This window comes from Vipera ursinii (assembly GCF_947247035.1).
Source record: "Vipera ursinii genome assembly, chromosome: 5".
Classification (NCBI taxonomy): domain Eukaryota; kingdom Metazoa; phylum Chordata; class Lepidosauria; order Squamata; family Viperidae; genus Vipera; species Vipera ursinii.
In genome coordinates, this window is record NC_139518.1 from 94,788,479 (window position 1) to 94,805,607 (window position 17,129).

The window sequence follows — 17,129 nt, forward strand, 5'->3', positions numbered from 1 at the left end:
TGGTGAATTGGCCAGCTCTGTTGCTGGAAGATGACCCCAAGCTTACTTGCCTAGATTTATTTGCAGAGTTGGGCCATCAATCACTTCATCTTTTTAATTGTTTTTAATTTTTGTATTTCTTGTTTTAATTACCCTGTGAACCGCCCTGAGTCCTTCGGGAAAGGGCGGTATACAAAAATCCAATTAAATAAATAAATAAATAAATAAATAAATGTGGTTTATTCCCGTTTTGTGGGCAGGACACAGGATCCGAAAAGCTACAGAGACTCTGCAGCCTTGTTTTATCTCTTATTATCTGCTTATATATTTCAGTCTCGGAGGAATGTGAACGTTTCCCGAGCAAATTGCAATGGGGCAATTTTTTTTTCTTTCTGTTTATATAGGCATATGGGTATAAGGAGTCTGTCGACGCTGCTGACATCGGATGTTCTTTGACAAAAGATGAAGAAGCAGCTATTTTATATTTCTGCTTGTGTATCCCTTTTAGAGTGAAAAGTTAGATGAAGATGGGAGGGGGGAGGAAGAATATGCATGGGGGATTAGTTAGACTTAAGAACATAGCAGTAGAGCATTTTCAAGGTTGTATGTAATAAGAGGCATAAGAACTGGTGGGTTAAGCTAAGGAGGGAAAACCTACCTTGCAAACTAATTGGAGAATGTGATTTATGACGGTTAACTAAAGGAGGGAACTATGCTTTAATATTATCATGCTCGGGGCAGGGGAATCCAGATTTCGGCTTTAACCAAGCATTGCCGATGTTATGTTGCATAAAGACTTTTAAGGTAAACAATGCCTCAGAGTTCTTTGAAGAGTTCGTCCCTCGAAATCTTGACAGTCTTTATGCATGCATTTCGTAATACATCATCAAGGAAAGGGTGAATGAGATATTGGTTGCTGTTTGCAGTTTTGATAAGAGTGGGCATCCAAAAAGATTTTTTCACGTGCTGCTGCTCGCCAGGCATATTTTGCGTCGCTTGAAAGAAAAATTGCGCTTGTGATGGATCCCATCAATCTTTTCTTGATGACAATTAACATAGCAGAAGAAACTAACAATCAGTCTTTTGTGCTACTGTTCCAAGCCAGTGATTTATTGCTTCATTTTTAATAATATAATGATAAACTTGGCATTTCAGATGTGAATTACAAAAAAAACCCAATGAATGCTACATTTCTTTGTGCCTTTTGCAATTTCATATTTGTCCAGAGAAAAAGATGAATCAAGAAGTAGTAGAAAATGTTACCATACTTCATGAGGTTTGACATGTATCTTTTTTTTGTTTTTTGTTCCAAGAGAGATGTATTCCATGAGCATAAGAGTTTCCAAGAAAAAAATAATTTTAGATATTAATAGAAATGTGGATACTCATACTGTACAAAGCTGGAATGGAATAAAAAAGAATTGTCATTAGTTTTACGTAAACTCTACCATCCTGGATCTCCTTTTTATAAGTCAACCTTATTCAGTTTATTATTGGTATAAGATTGACATTCCTGGGCAATTGGAAGATATACATCTGTATCAGAAGATAAATAAATAAAGCAACAGTGTAATGAAACGCTTTGCATAACCAACAAAAATGAAATTAAAGTAGCCATGTTTAAATAGAGCAAGTCTTACAATTGCTCTACTAAATTTCTCATCAACACCTATTTTAGTGGCAGAGGTTCTTTGATTTGTTCTAGGTAAGTTCTCAGACTGACCTCACTTACTGAGCATCACAGATACCTTATTCTCCTATTTCAGTGCCTGGTTGGGGAGGAAGTCAACTATCTTGGCCCTATCAATGTTGAAAGGCCACTGATATAAACCTTCCTAAAAAGAAAGATTAGCGTAGATTAGCAGCATCATAAAAAAGCCAACACAGTGCTAGGCTGTATTAAGAGAGGGATAGAATCAAGATCACATGAAGTGTTAATACCACTTTACAAGGCCTTGGTAAGGCCACACTTGGAATACTGCATCCAGTTTTGGTCACCACGATGTAAAAAGATGTTAAGACTCTAGAAAGAGTACAGAGAAGAGCAACAAAGATGATTAAGGGACTGGAGGCTAAAACATAAGGAACGGCTGCTGGAATTGGGTATGTCTCGTTTAATGAAGAGAAGGACAAGGGGTGACATGATAGCAGTGTTCCAATATCTCAGGGGCTGCCCCAAAGAAGAGGGAGTCAAGCTATTTTCCAAAGCACCCAAAGGTATGAGAAGAAGCAACAGATGGAAAGTAGTCAAGGAGAGAAGCAACCTAGAACTAAGGAGAAACTTCCTGACAGTTAGAACAATTAACCAGTGGAACAACCTGCCTCCAGAAGCGGTGAATGCTCCAACACTGGAAGTTTTTAAGAAGAGACTGGACAGCCATTTGTCTGAAATGGTATCGGGTTTCCTGCCTGAGCAGGGCGTTGGACTAGATGCCCTCCAAGGTCCCTTCCAACTTAACAACAACAACAACAATAATATCAGACATTGTTTGATTACAGCTCCCATAATACTCAGATAATATGTACCATTCTGATATGTTGTCGTTCTGGAGATCATAGCAAGGGGGAATGCAGGTAGTGGCCATTTGGTTAGTGATTGTTCAGAGTTACAACAGGACTGAAAAAAGTGATCTAGGACCATTTTTCACACTTAATGACGGTTGCAGCATCCCCACAGTCACATCATCAAAATTCAGGCGCCTGGCAGCTGACTCATATTTACAACCGTTGCAGTGTCCCAAGATCACGTTATCTTCTTTTGTGACCTTATGACAAGCAAAGTCAATGGAGAAGCCACACTCACTTAAAAACAGGGTGGATAATAATCGATGATTTTTTTATTAAAAAATGGATTTTTTAAAAAATTTAAAATGGATTTTTTTTATTTCTATCAAATTTATTTTAATAAAATGATTTTGGAGTAAAAAAATCCATCTAAAGATAGTTTTCTATTTAAGATACTTTAATAATTTAGTTTATTCAGCACAAAGTGGAGCTTGGTTATGTAGCCTGAGGCTGTGTGTTCTTCAATATTTACATTTTTTTTTTGTAAACTCATTCAGTGAATCCAAGCTCTGCAGGCTGAAATAACACGCAGCGCGTCGAGGCATTCACACAATTTCACAGCGACCGTGGGTTAAACCATAAAACAAAAGTTCAGGAATTTTCCTTCATCCCATTGTTTTGCAAATCTGTGTATGCTACAAACCGTATGACGGTTTGAAGAGAAACGCATACCGGTAAGTGTTTTAATTAAATAAAAAGAATTTGAATAGTTCTCCAACTATGTGCGATTAACCTATTAACCTAAAATCGGTTCTGAAATCGCTGTTTTACAAACCTGACAATTGTTCTAAATAGGAAAACCTTCGTTTTGTTTGCAAACAATAATATTAAAGATTCTAACTACCAGCAAGAATAAATTGAAAGAGTACCTGTCAGATCCATCGTGGCAGCGTCTGTTAGCGGGCATCCACTCACCTCCCCGCCACATCCCTCACCTTGTGGTGTCACTTCCCTCTGACCAGCCGTCCCATTAAAGTGAGTGGGACTGTCGGTGAGGAGCAGCTGCGAGACACAGAGGTGACAGTAGCTCTTTAAAAACGATGATTTAAATCGAGTGGATTTAAATCGAGCCTTTTTTTACTAGCATTGAAATCAACTCGATTTAAATCAAATCCACCCTGCTTAACAACCAGGTTACTGACTTCACAGCTGTAAGCAAGAAAGGTCATAAAATGGAACACAGCTTCCGTAACTGTCTTGCTTGAGTCACAGGAAATGTTGGGCTCGAGTTAGGATCCTAAGTGAAGGACTACCTATATATGTAGTTGAATAAGATCTACTTATATTGCAGGGAAGAAATGCTAATCGTGTGTGCAAAAAAGGATGGCCCATATGCACTAAAACATGTACAAAAAAAACCAATAACCCTGTACTTATTTTAGTTTTTTGAAAACGTTTTTGGCAATATACATTTATAGGTTTGTCCTATGAAGTGAGTGATTTCTGAAAATTCCTTTGGAGGTTCACTTCTTCCCCAATTCCACCCACCATAAATCATTCAAAATTTACACTTTGTTCAGGCTCAGATAATCATCCTCTTGTTGGCATTGACACATTTTTGAAGCAAAACAAAAAAATGCATATAAAACCATGACATGTGTGGCCAAGTGTAAGGCCACACTTGGAATCCTGCATCCAGTTTTGCTCACCACATTGTAAAAAAGATGTTGAGACTCTAGAAAGAGTGCAGAGAAGAGCAACAAAGATGATCAGAGGACTGGAGGCTAAAACATATAAAGAACTCTTGCTGGCATTGGGTATGTCTAGTTTAATAAAGAGAAGGACGAGGGGGGACATGATAGCAGTCTTCCAATATCTCAGGGGTTGCCCCAAAGAAGAGGGAGCCAAGCTATTCTCCAAAGCAGCTGAAGGCAGGACAAGAAGCAATGGATGGAAACTACTCAAGGAGAGAAGCAACCTAGAACTAAGGAGAAACTTCCTGACAGTTAGAACAATTAACCAGTGGAACCACCTGCCTCCAGAAACTGTGAATGCTCCAACACCGGAAGTTTTTAAAAAGTGACTGGACAGCCATTTGTTTGAAATGGTATAGGGTTTCCTGCCTGAGCAGGGGGTTGGATTAGATGACCTCCAAGTTCCCTTCCAACTCTTGTTGTTGTTGTTGTTGTTGTTGTTGTTATTTCAGTTTTAGATCTTTGGAAAACCTGGCAGTGGGTTGTTATTCACCAAGAGAAAGTATAATATATTAACTTTGGGGGAAAAATTTCCATATGTGTCCCGTCTGCCTGAAATCCCTTCGGAAAAGACGTATTTGCACCACAAACGTAGATTTTAGGCAAATCTAAGTATTGTAACAGCGAATTCACAAAAGTCTCTAGTCAATACTCATGTCAATTTAGGAATAAATGCGGATGCAAATGCAGTTTAATGAGACTTTGGCTGCAGCCCTAGGCCAAATTCTCATTTAATTCGATAGAACTTAAAGAAATGGAACATTTGCTAGTTTATGCTCTGGGTTTTCGTGTGCTTTGGTGTATTAAAGAACAAATGGCCTGTCTAACAGATTTTTATTACTCTGCTCCAAAACTGATTATTCTGTATAGTTGGGAATTTTCAACAGTTAAATTTGTTGGCACAGATCTCTGTTCCAGAAGTAACTAGGGGCATTTTTTTTTTAAATAACGTTTTCAATCCACGCTTGCCTGCTGCTCTTACGGAAAAGACACGTGTCTCAATAGAAGAAGCTCCTTATGTTGCAAGGCGTATTTATAGCAGAATGGATCCCTGACATGGTTTGAGTGTTTTCCATGCATCTCTGCCAATGCATCTGTTTTCTCTTAATTTATTTGCAAAGATGCCGAAGGAGTGCTTAGAGACAGTTTTCCCTAATAAAAAGGCCACCTTATGGAAACACTTAAAAGTATGTTGCATTCCCTTAAAGGTAAACTAAGCATGAGATGGAAACAGGATTTATTTTTATACCGCAGTATGCTCGGACCCATAGTCTTACTGGGAATGCCAAATAATTCTAGCGTGTCGTGGAATTTTTGGACACGCTGTTTCTTAACTGTGTTTAGTGTTCTGCGTTTATGGGGGTTGTTCAGCAAAACCTTCAAAAACGTAGCTTTATGAATCACGTCGAAAACGTTTCAACCCAGTCTTGAGATTTATGTTGTTAACCACAAACTGCGTTCCTCTCAAATCCGTAGCATTTCTTGAGTTCTGGATTTCACATTTGATCCAAAAGCGCCTTTAAATGTTTTCCGTAACGGGGCAAAGAAACGATCTGAATTTTAAGGAACAGATTCTCAAGCGCTTCATTCGTAGCTATTCACGTTTAAAATTAAAAGAAAAAAAAGATAGGGATAGCTCCCCTTAGTATTTTTAATCCTTCCTGCCTTAGGGACGTTGGCCTTTTTTTTTTTTTTTTGTGCGTTGCCAGAATGAAATATTTTGTCTATTGTACACTGGGTTTTATTTGGCCTTCTTAGCTGAAGAAAGTTATTTGACCCCGGAGGGGGGAAAAGGGAGACATTGTGTGGATATCAAACTGCAAATCTTGGGCACATTAGGTGGGAATTCTGTTTCAAATCAGTTGATTGTGAAAGGAAGGCATTTTGCTTCCTGAAAAGCAGGAACGCAGGACGCAAAAGAGAGAAAGGCGTTGTACGGATGTAGACCTGAAGCTAAGGTTTGTTTAGAGAGGAAGGAAGAGTGGAGGAAGACGTTTAAAACTGCCTTTCTGTTTTCTTGATTTCGGCAGAGTAGCTCAGAACCAGCGCCCCGAGATGCCGTTTAAATTACTTTCCAAATGTTGCCGTGAAGGAGAAGGGAAGGGAAAAGGATCATGTTACCCATTCTGCATTCCAGAGACTACCACTGCCCTTGAAGCCTGGAGACAAGCTGGCTAGGAGACGCAGTTGCCAATCCAATCCTCTTTTAGCCCTGTTCCCCACTCAGGATAGACGAAAAGAGATTTTTTTTTTCTTTCCAAAGGGGGCCTTGCAAAGGGAAAACCTTTTTTCTTCTTCTTCTTCTTCTTCTTCTTCTGACCCGGCGGCATTTGAAGCACAGTTTATTATATCTTCGGCCCAGTTTTAGATTCGCTTGCACCTGAATAATAATAATAATTAATAATAATAATAATAATAATAATAATAATTACTTCTTCTTCTTCTTCTTCTTCTTCTTCTTCTTCTTCTTCTTCTTCTTCTTCTTCTTCTTCTTCTTCTTCTTCTTCTTCTTCTTCTTTTTCTTCTTCTGACCTGGTGGCATTTGAAGCGCAGTTTATTATATCTTCGGCCCAGTTTTAGATTCTCTTGCACCTGAATAATTCTTCTTCTTCTTCTTCTTCTTCTTCTTCTTCTTCTTCTTCTTCTTCTTCTTCTTCTTCTTCTTCTTCTTCTTCTTCTTCTTCTTCTTTTTCTTCTTCTTCTGACCTGGTGGCATTTGAAGCGCAGTCTATTATATCTTCAGCCCAGTTTTAGATTCTCTTGCACCTGTATAATAATAATAATAATAATAATAAATTCTTCTTCTTCTTCTTCTTCTTCTTCTTCTTCTTCTTCTTCTTCTTCTTCTTCTTCTTCTTCTTCTTCTTCTTCTTCTTCTTCTTCTTCTTCTTCTTCTTCTTCTTCTTCTTCTTCTTCTTCTTCTTCTTCCCCGGCGGCATTTGAAGCGCAGTTTATTATATCTTCGGCCCAGTTTTAGATTCTCTTGCACCTGAATAATTCTTCTTCTTCTTCTTCTCCTCCTTCTTTCTCCTTCTCCTCCTCCTCCTCCTTCTCCTTCTTGATCTGAGCAAAAGGTAGAAGCAACCCCCTTGGTTTTTGTTTTCTTTTTTTTAGGAAGGAGATACAGGTAGAACCTAGATCCTAAAACTAAGGAGAAGTTTCCCTAGAAAACTTCCTGACAGCTAGAACAATTAACCAGTGGAACAACCTGCCTCCAGAAGCTGTGAGGTTTTTACCTTTCTCCAAAGCACTTGAAGGCAGGACAAGAAGCAACGGATGGAAACTAACCTAGGAGAAATTTCCTGACAGTTAGAACAGTTAATCAGTGGAACTACCTGCCTCCAGAAGCTGTGAATGCTCCAACACTGGAAGTTTTTAAAGAAGAGACTGGACAGCCATTTGTCTGAAATGGTATAGGGTTTCCTGCCTGAGCAGGGGGGGGGGGGTTGGACTAGAAGACCTCCAAGGTCCCTTCCGACTCTATTATACTAATTATTATTATTAAACTAGGTAGTCCTCAACCTATGACCGCATTTGAGCCCAAAGTTTCTGTTGCTAAGGGAGACCGCTGCTCAGTGAGTTTTGCCCCATTTTGTAACCTTTCTCGCCACAGTTGTTAAGTGAAAGAAATACCGTGTGTGGTTAATAGCACGGTTGTTAAGTAAAATCTGGCTTTCCAGATTCATTTTGCTTCGCAGAAGGTTGCAAAAGGTGTTCACGTCATCCCGGGACACTGCAACCGTCATAAATGTGAGCCAGGTGCCAGGTGCCTGAATTTTGAACAGTCGTAAGTGTGAAAAGTGGTCATAAGTCTTTTTTTTTCCCCAACGCTGTTGTAACTTTGAACTGTTGTTAAGTCAGGGACTATCTATATAACAACTTGCAATTGTGTTCTTTAAGCAGCTGCAAATATTATCGCCTTCATGATTCAAGTACACAGTGAAGTAAATGCTGTGTTTACAGTTAGAAAGGAAGTAACAGGAATTAGCAGACTTTTCTCAGGGAGATACGTATTATCTGGCAAAAAAAAATATAGGCAGCATTAGAGATAGGTCTATCACTTTTACACAGGCACACGTTTTATCTTCCCATGCAAAGAACTCCTGTTCTTGAGGGAAAAAAATGGATAAATCAGGAAAAGCTTGCTCCCGTCTTAATTTACCACACTCCTGATTTTGCCTTGAAAATATACAGCTTCTTGTTGGAAAAGGTGCCGTAAGGATAGCAAACAAACAGAGGAATGTGTGATACCCAGACAGACATGAATTGTTTGAATATGTTAATGCAGTTTTAAATCACTTGGTCTTTAAAGGGACAAGGTTAAAGTAGGAGCCAAAAAAGGCCTCAGTTTGAGACTTTGGGAGATATTTTTTTTTCAGGAGAGATGAAAAAAAGATCTCTCATTTCCAACTCTGGAGAAATGGTAGTAAAGGGGAAAAGCTGTTGTTGTTAAGTACTCTATTCTTCTTAATTCAGGTAAATATTTTGACTCTTATCTAAGGGGTAGGCAACCTTGGCTCTTTTGTGACTCGTGGACTTCAACTCCCAGAATTCCTGAGCCAGCCATGTTCAGGGGAAAGGGAGAGGTTTCCAAGCTGAGCCACACTGGCTCAGGAATTCTGGGAGTTGAAGTCCACGAGTCACTAAGGGGCCATAGTTCCCCCATGCTGGCTCAGGAATTCTGGGAGTTGAAATCCACGAGTCATAAAAGAGCCAAGGTTGCCTACCCCTGCCCTATACCATTCCAGACAAGTGGCTGTCCAGTCTTTTTTTTTTTTTTAAAAAAAACCTCCAGTGATGAAGCACCTACAACTTCTGGAGGCAAGCCGTTCCAATGGTTGGTTGTTCTCACGGTCAGGAAAGATCTCCTTACTTCTAGGTTGCTTCTCTGTTTCCATCCATTGCTTTTTGTCTTGCCTTATGGTGCTTTGGAGAATAGGTTGACTCCTTCTTCTTAGTGACAACCCCTTAGATAGTGGAAGACTGCTATCCTGTCCCCCCCTCGTCCTTTTTTCCCCCTAGACTAGACAAACCCAATTCCTGCAGTCGTTCTTTCTATGTTTCAGCATCCAGGCCCCTAATCCTCTTTGTTGCTCTGCTCTGCGCTCTTCCCAGAGTCTCAACATCATTTTTATATTGTGATGGCAAAACTGGATGCAGTATTCTAACCGTGGTCTTACCCAAGGCCTCATAAAGCGGCACGAACACTTCCATGTGATCTGGATTCTATCCCTCTGTTAATGCAACCTAGGACTGGGTTGGCTTTTTTTGAGTCAAGCTTCACCTCACCTGCATCTTGTCCATTTGGTTTTCCTTATCTAAGTGTAAAACCTCACTTTTCCTCTATATTGAAATAGGTCAAAGTCCCATTGAGTTGACCATGGTTTTGGGTAAGTTGAGATAAGGACGTCTAGACTGGATGGCATAAATCAGTTTCACTTACGTTTTTTGACAGGTGGGTGTTTTGCAACTGGCTTTGCTAGCCTTGTCAGCCATTGTGTATTTAGGTAATCCTTCCATCTTAAGGGACGCGGTGGCTCAGTGGGTTAGGACGCTGAGCTTGTCGATCAGAAGGTCGGCAGTTTGGCGGGTCGAATCCCGAGTGCCGCGTAACAGAGTGAGCGCCTGTTACTCATCCCAGCTTCTGCCAACCTAGCAGTTCGAAAGCACGTAAAAAGGCAAGTAGAAAAATAGGGACCACTCCGGTGGGAAGGTAACAGCGTTCCGTGCGCCTTTGGCGTCTAGTCATGCCGGCCACATGACCACGGAGATGTCCTCGGACAAGCGCTGGCTCTTCGGCTTTGAAACGGAGATGAGCACCGGCCCCTAGAGTTGAAAACGACTAGCACACATGTGTGGGGGAACCTTTACCTTTACCTTTACCTCCACCTTACCACCCATTTGTTTTTTTCAAAGATTAATGACATGTTCTCGTATTTCCAAGTGGGCAAACAAGTGGCAGATTTCTCATCCCTTGTTTCACACTGTGTGAAGAAGCAGAGGCAGGCTAATTAAGGTCTACTTGTCATGTCCAGAAAGAACTACCTGCCATTAATTAAAATGTTGTTCCCTTGGAAGAAGCCAGAATCATAAACCTATAGCATTGTTCCAGTATTTGAGGGGCTCCTACAAAGACGAGGAGGTCAGACTATTTCCCAAAACGCCAAAAGGTAAGACGAGAAACAATGGATGGAAACTAACCAAGGAGAGAAGCAACCTTCAACTAAGGAGAAATTTCCTGACAGCTAGAACAATTCACCAGCGGAACAGCTTGCTTTAGAAGTTGTGGGTGCTCCAACCCTGGAAGCTTTCAGAAAGAGACTGGACAATTATTTGTCTGAAATGGTATAGGCTCTCCTGCTTGAGCAGGGGGTTGGACTAGAATACGGGTCCTCAACCACCAGGCTATTTGGAATTGGCCGTGTGAGTGGCTGGCCGGAGTGCGCATGGGCATCTCAACTTCTTTGGGCAGAAGTGGTCGATCGGGGGGGGGGGTCTGCATGCAATGTCTCCCTCCCACCTTAATTAATATCATGCTATCAAGATTCCCCCTCTTGCTCCCTAACCCAGGGGTAGGCAATCTTGGCTCTTAATATGACTTGTGCTGGCTCAGGAATTCTGGGAGTTGAAGTCCGCGAGCCATGAAAGAGCCAAGGTTGCCCACCCCTGCCCTAAACTCTCAGAAGAAGCTGGAAACGTTGGCTCCGTTCTTTCTGCTCACCTTATTCTTATCACAATAATATTGAATTGGAACAAAGAGTGGCTGCTTCCTACCATCATTGTAAACAAACACACAAGAGTGTTCAATGCCATAAGATGCTGTTCTGTGTTGGTCATTTACAGTCCTCCGTCCCAAACTCCCCTTCAACGTTGAGTCTAAAAATGATCAAGAAACCCATGGAAGCTCATCCTCGTAGATATTTCATTGCTAGATGATTTAAGCTCAGGCACTGATCGGTTGTGGATTTCCTGTTCTGAAATTAACCCCCACACACACTTCTACTCTATCCGAATCCTGTCCATCCAATCTAGGAATTTCCAATAAAACATCTACCCTGGGTCACACCAGCAAGATTCAACCAGAATCAGTGTTGATAATCGGTAGGCCAGAGATAATTCCTTTTTATGCAGAAGGTGTGTTAAAGACAAGCCTTTTATTCCATCTTTTTTTTTACCTAGACATACTCTCAGAAGAAGGAGATACTTGAAAGAGTTTAACTTCAGCGTATACTACTTCACTCTTACCGTACTCCATAAAATGTGGGTGCATTTCTAAACTTACCAACATCAAGCAAGGTGAAAAAGCGTAAAGAGTAAAGATGAAATGGGTTAAATCCCAGGTTTCTCCCCCTCTCTCCTCTTCCCCCCCCCCCGGAAATTCTCGGCAATTACTTAACTGTTGGCTCTTGAAACAAGGCATAAGAGAGAAATGCAGCCTCATTATGATAATTTGACTTTTTCTGTTAGTTTAATTTATCTTTGATAAATGAGCGGATTTTTCTTTCCCCATTGTAGCCTGAGAGTAAATATTAGAACTGCATAGAATCGTTAAAATAAGCTTACAAAACTCCTGGAGTGTGTTTTTTTTGGGGGGGGGTGAGGGGGGTGCAGCCATCCAAGATGCTGAGCAATTTGTGAGGCTCACCTGGCTGTTTCTAGCACTGATTCTGACCACTCTGTGCCATGTGCTTTGAGTGACAGCTGGGAGCAGTACCTGAAAGTGCCAGGACTGGTTTTTAACCATTCAAAAAGACTTTGACTCTCTCTCACACACACACACACATACACATACACACACACACACACACACACACACACACACACCGGTGTTACGCAGCGCCTTTTTTAAAAAAAAAACCTGCAAAGCCGGGCCAAGTCTCTTGAATAAAGCAAACGCTTTTGTCATCCTGGTTTCGTAACTCACATGGTGCGTTTGTTTTTCCGAGCATCTTGACCGAGGGACAAAGCTGGAAAAGGCTTTTTTAAAATTTGAGTCTGTACAACTCCTGCGTCCCCTTCCTGAAACGCTTTTTAAGAGGCTAGTTTATTTTTATTTTTTTAAAAAAAAAAAAACACCACTCTAGATCAGATATGATCTCACACCTTGCATCATCTAACATTAGCCGCTCTTAAAAGTTGGGTTGGCACGGTGGCCTGTTGATTTCTCTGCTCCCCACCTTCTCTCCCCTTCTTCCCTCTGTTCAGTCTCTCTCCTCCTCCTCCTCCTCCTCCCTCCCCTCCCCCTCCCCCTTCCCCAGCTCCAGCTAATTGAGTTTCCATTATGGAAGTCTTTGATTCCTGCTTTTTCTGCAGCCTCCCTTGCCATACAATAATACCCTAACCCTCAAAATGCTAACGCCGGGATTTCTCCACCTGATTTCTTTGGAATTAATATTTTACGAGAAACCCGGGGTCCTTGAACAACTTCCAAGCTTTTCTCTGTAAAGCTATTCAAGGGACCCTGAAGGAAGGCACCGAGCCTGCTCGGAGAGAGAAGAAGACAGGTATTCTTATGCTAATCTGGGCCCTGGATAAGCAGCAATGCAGCCCTTGCACACAATGCAACTGGAGCCAGAAAGTCTGCTGCAGAGTCTAGCCCGCCTTGGAAAGCGCAAGAGGCAGGGCGCCGAAGGCTGATGAAGGGGAGGGGTCCCTAGAGGAGCGGGGTGGGGGGGTGGGAAGCGCTCCCTCCAAGTTATTTTATGGAACTGGAGAAGAACCAGAGCCCAAGAACCATCAGATGGGGGACCGGAGAAGGGAGCCACATTCCCCTCCTCCTCCTCCTCCTCCTCCTCCTCGCAGTTCCTGGCGTGACTTGTCTTGACTCTTGAGCTGCAATTAAATCAGAGCCCAAAGCCCACCGATCCCAACTTCGTGCGTCTTCCGAGACGCGAAGGATCGCTCTTGCGCTGGAGTCGGCTTCAGACGGTCACCTTAACACGCAAGAAATCTAAGCGAAACACCCATGCGCAGGAGCATGTGCAGTCCGTTTAAGGAATGTCATCCAGATGTGTCCATCAACCGTGTGTGTGTGTGTGTGTGTGTGTGTGTGTTTGTTTTAAGGGTTCCCTATTGCTGGAGCAGCGAAGGTTACCTTCCACTACTTCTTCCACTACTTCGGCTGATTAGCTGGTGATTCGTGTTTTTGAGAACGCTAGCATTGCACGCAGAGGGCGCGCTTCTCGCAAAAGGAATGAGGCATTTTATTCAAAAGCCAGGCGACTCACGTAAATCGGATTTGAAGGCCAAGAGGATTATTCCTCTCCGTAGCCTAGCCTCTGAGTAACTTGGCCTTGGTGGAGCCTTGGTGGAGCAGTGGGCTAATGCCTCCTTAAGTAACACCAGCTGCCTGCAATTAGTGCAGGTTCGAGTCCCACCAGGCTCAAGGTTGACTCAGCCTTCCATCCTTCCCAGGTAGGTAAAATGAGGACCCAGATTGTTGGGGGCAATTAAGCTGACTTTGTAATAATGCCGCTTGGGGTGTGTGTGAAAGCCCTAATAAGCAGGCATATACATAGAATGAAGGCTACTGCTAAGCTTGTAAGCCGCCCTGAGTCTTCGGAGAAGGGCGGGATATAAATGGAATTAAAATAAAAAAAATAAAAAAATATTGCTGAATATCATAAGCAGGCCTCAAATAAGAACCAGCATCCAGATCATTTTAAGCGATGGCTTCAGGGAGCAGTCTTAAGGGGGGGGGGAAGATTGGTGAACTATTTTTTTGAGGGGTGGGCCACTGGATGCTACGGGAGGTCTTTTCCAAGGGGGGAAAAAATTCTGTGGTCAGAAGTTGTTCCATTTCAGTGGCATTAATATTTTGCGCTCGCTCTCTTTTTTTTTTTTTTTTTTACAAAAGTTGCCAGGAGTAGAAATTTCATTTTTTGGCGAAAACTGGGAAAAGAGAAGGGGAAGAGAAATGCTTTGTGTGGATAACAAAACAACAGAGTTGGAAGGGGGCCTTGGAGATCATCTAGTCCCACCCCCAGCTCAAGCAGGAGACCCCGTACCATTCTGTAGAAATGGCTGTCCAATCTCTTCTGGAAAGCCTCCCAATGGCGGAGCGCCCGCAACTTCTAGAGGCAAAAGCCCTTCCAATGGTTAATTGCTCTCACAGTTAGGAATTATTATTTTTTCTTAATTCCAGGAGTCTTAATTCTCCTTTGGGTCCCTTCTGTGGCCGCTGTTGAAGTAGAACTTGAATGCAAGCGAGGTTGCCCGCTAGATATAGTTGTTAATCCGCAGATGTGTTTAGGAACGACAGGTGAATTAAAGAGAGGAAAAGGAAGAATAAAATCTGTGACAACAGATTTTTTTATAGGAGCTAAAGCCTCTTTGCCTGGAGGAACGTTGTCCATAGGGTCGCGATGGGTCGGACACGACTTCGCAACTAACAACAACAACAACAACAAGAAGCCTCTTTATTTCTCCGGTGGCTCATCCATTCAGTGCACCCAACTTAGAGATGCAGCCAGCGAGAACAAAAACGTTAACGTGGAGTCCTTGATGCTTGGTTGTTTCCTTGCAGGCGTTTCATGACCCAACTACGTAACATCATCAGTGCTTGAAGGGAATAAGGTTTGCTGTCTGTTTGCATACAGTAGCGTGCCCTGTCAAGAGTTGGTAGAAGTGTTAATATTGCAAGGAAAGAAAATGGAAGGACATGATTATTTTTTTTAAAAAAAGGCAACCAAGGCTTCCCTCTTTGATTTTTACTGGCACAAGCCATCAATCTTGGATGCAGAGGAGGCTGTGTCCTGTGCAAATCTTATCAGTGAATTGAAATAAAACGCGCTTACGATCACCGCAGAAGTTATTTTATTGTATACAAGATTATATCTCCAAGCGTGAATTCAGTTGCTCCGCTGACAATAAGCTAAATTGTTTTAGAAAATAGCTACGCTTTTTTTCACTGTTTGCTAACATAAAAGAGTTGCTAATTTTATAACATTGCCTGGTGTAGACAAGATTTCTTGGCAGTTGCTGGATTTTGCTTGATGTTCATTTAGATGTTCATTTATATCAAATAAAAACGGTGGTATGTGATGTCAGTCCTCCATAAAGTAAATTGTCAGACTTTTTATTAACTGCGGAAGAAGCTGAGTATTCATATTCTTCGAATGAGTAACCGTATTTTTTTAAGCCATCATTTCCATATCAGTAGAAATCTGTTGCTGTTTGAATCTTGAAATGCGCAGAAAGATATTTAATTACTGAGCTTTTTCTCTTGCTCAGTTTTTCTACATTCCCTGAAGTTTAACTCTGAAAAAAAAGCAGCATGCAAATAAAGTGTTTTTTTATCTCCAAGTGGGTATTAGATGGTAATGTTCAAACTCCCCTACTGGCAAGTGAAATATGCATATTTCATATCTGTTCATTCATTTGAGGAGACTTTTAGCCTCTTCTTACGCAAAATCCATTACTGAAATTCTTAACACGTTTAATTAGCAAAAAGTAGCAGTATGTTTTCTGCTAATAAGAGCAAAAAAATATTAATTCTAAGAGCTAATACAAAAGTCAATGTGGTATTTTGGGAAAATGCATTGCAGATACAAACTGCGCCAGCTGACAGATGGGTGGGAGTTTTTTTTTTACCCTAAATATGGAAAAGTCAAGGATTCTCTTGTGTTCCTCTTTATGAATAAGATAAATTCCACCCTATAGTGGAATACAAAGTTAATAAAACGCTTCACTTTCCTGCTATAACTGAAGTTTATTTTTAGTTGGTTTCTTCTGATTGTAGCAGACCGACACCCACCCACCCCCCCAAAAAATGGATCTTCTGAAATCCGCCAATTAGAGAACCACTCACTCAGTTCTTTTGTCTCGCCATCTGTGATAAGTGTGTCACTAATTAAGTCTGCTGCTAATGGATTGCTGATACTAATTAACACCCTGGCCGTTATTTGCAGGATTTCTGCAAATTAACAACAACAACAACAACAAAAATCCTCAGCAATTGGGGCTGCTCCCCCTGGGATTGGAGCCGCCACCGAGCCAGGCTTCCTAACCTTCCTCCCATCACCTCAGGCACCTCCTTAGCTGAGCACCATTTTCCTAGAGGGAAAGAAAGGATTGTCTCCTATGACTTCAGAGGACCAGGTGCCCACGTGTTGGAGACGATGGTCGACGAGTTGCCTCATAGAACTTCATTCTTCCCCCAGGAATGGATAAGTCCAACCTCGAAAAGTTGGCTTAAAACAGTGGTCACCACTGAGGGTGTCCCACTTAGACTCTGCTGTTTCTTCAGCTCCTCAAGTTGTGAAGCAAGTCTCCCCTTACACCAGGAGAATAGGTCTGCGTACATAGCAGCTTTCATCTTTTTCCCGGTCCTCTCAAATACTACCAGCAAAACGAGGTAGTAACAAGAGTTGGAAGGGACCTTGGAGGTCTTCTAATCCAACCCCCTAGACAAGCAGGAGAGCGCTATACCACTCTGGACAAATGGCTGTCCAAACTCTTCTTTAAAATCTCCACCAATGGAGGACCCACAATTTCTGAAGGCGAGCCCTTCCACTGATTAATTGTTCTAACTCTCAGGAAATTCCTCCTTAGTTCTGGGTTGCTTCTCTCCTTGACGAGTTTCCATCCCGTTGCTTCTCGTCCTGCCTTCAGGTGCTTTGGAGAATAGCTTGACTCCCTCTTCTTTGGGGCAGCCCCTGAGATATTGGAAGACTGCTATCCTGTCACTCCCATTTCTTCTTTCCATTAAACTAGACATGCCCAGTATGCTATTTGTCAGGATCTCCATTGGATTCCAAGGAGCTTCTATCTATATCTATATCTATCTATCTATCTATCTATCTATCTATCTATCTATCTATCTATCTATCTATCTATCTATCTCTATCTATCTATCTATCTATCTATCTATCTATCTATCTATCTATCTAT

At 41.7% G+C, this 17,129-nt stretch overlaps 1 protein-coding gene across 1 annotated transcript in view; it reads left to right on the top strand.

The window, feature by feature from the left end:
• Window positions 1-17,129, top strand: part of BMPR1A (bone morphogenetic protein receptor type 1A) — a 66,811-nt gene that overhangs the window by 20,393 nt on the left and 29,289 nt on the right. The gene's annotated exons all lie outside the window — the stretch shown is intronic.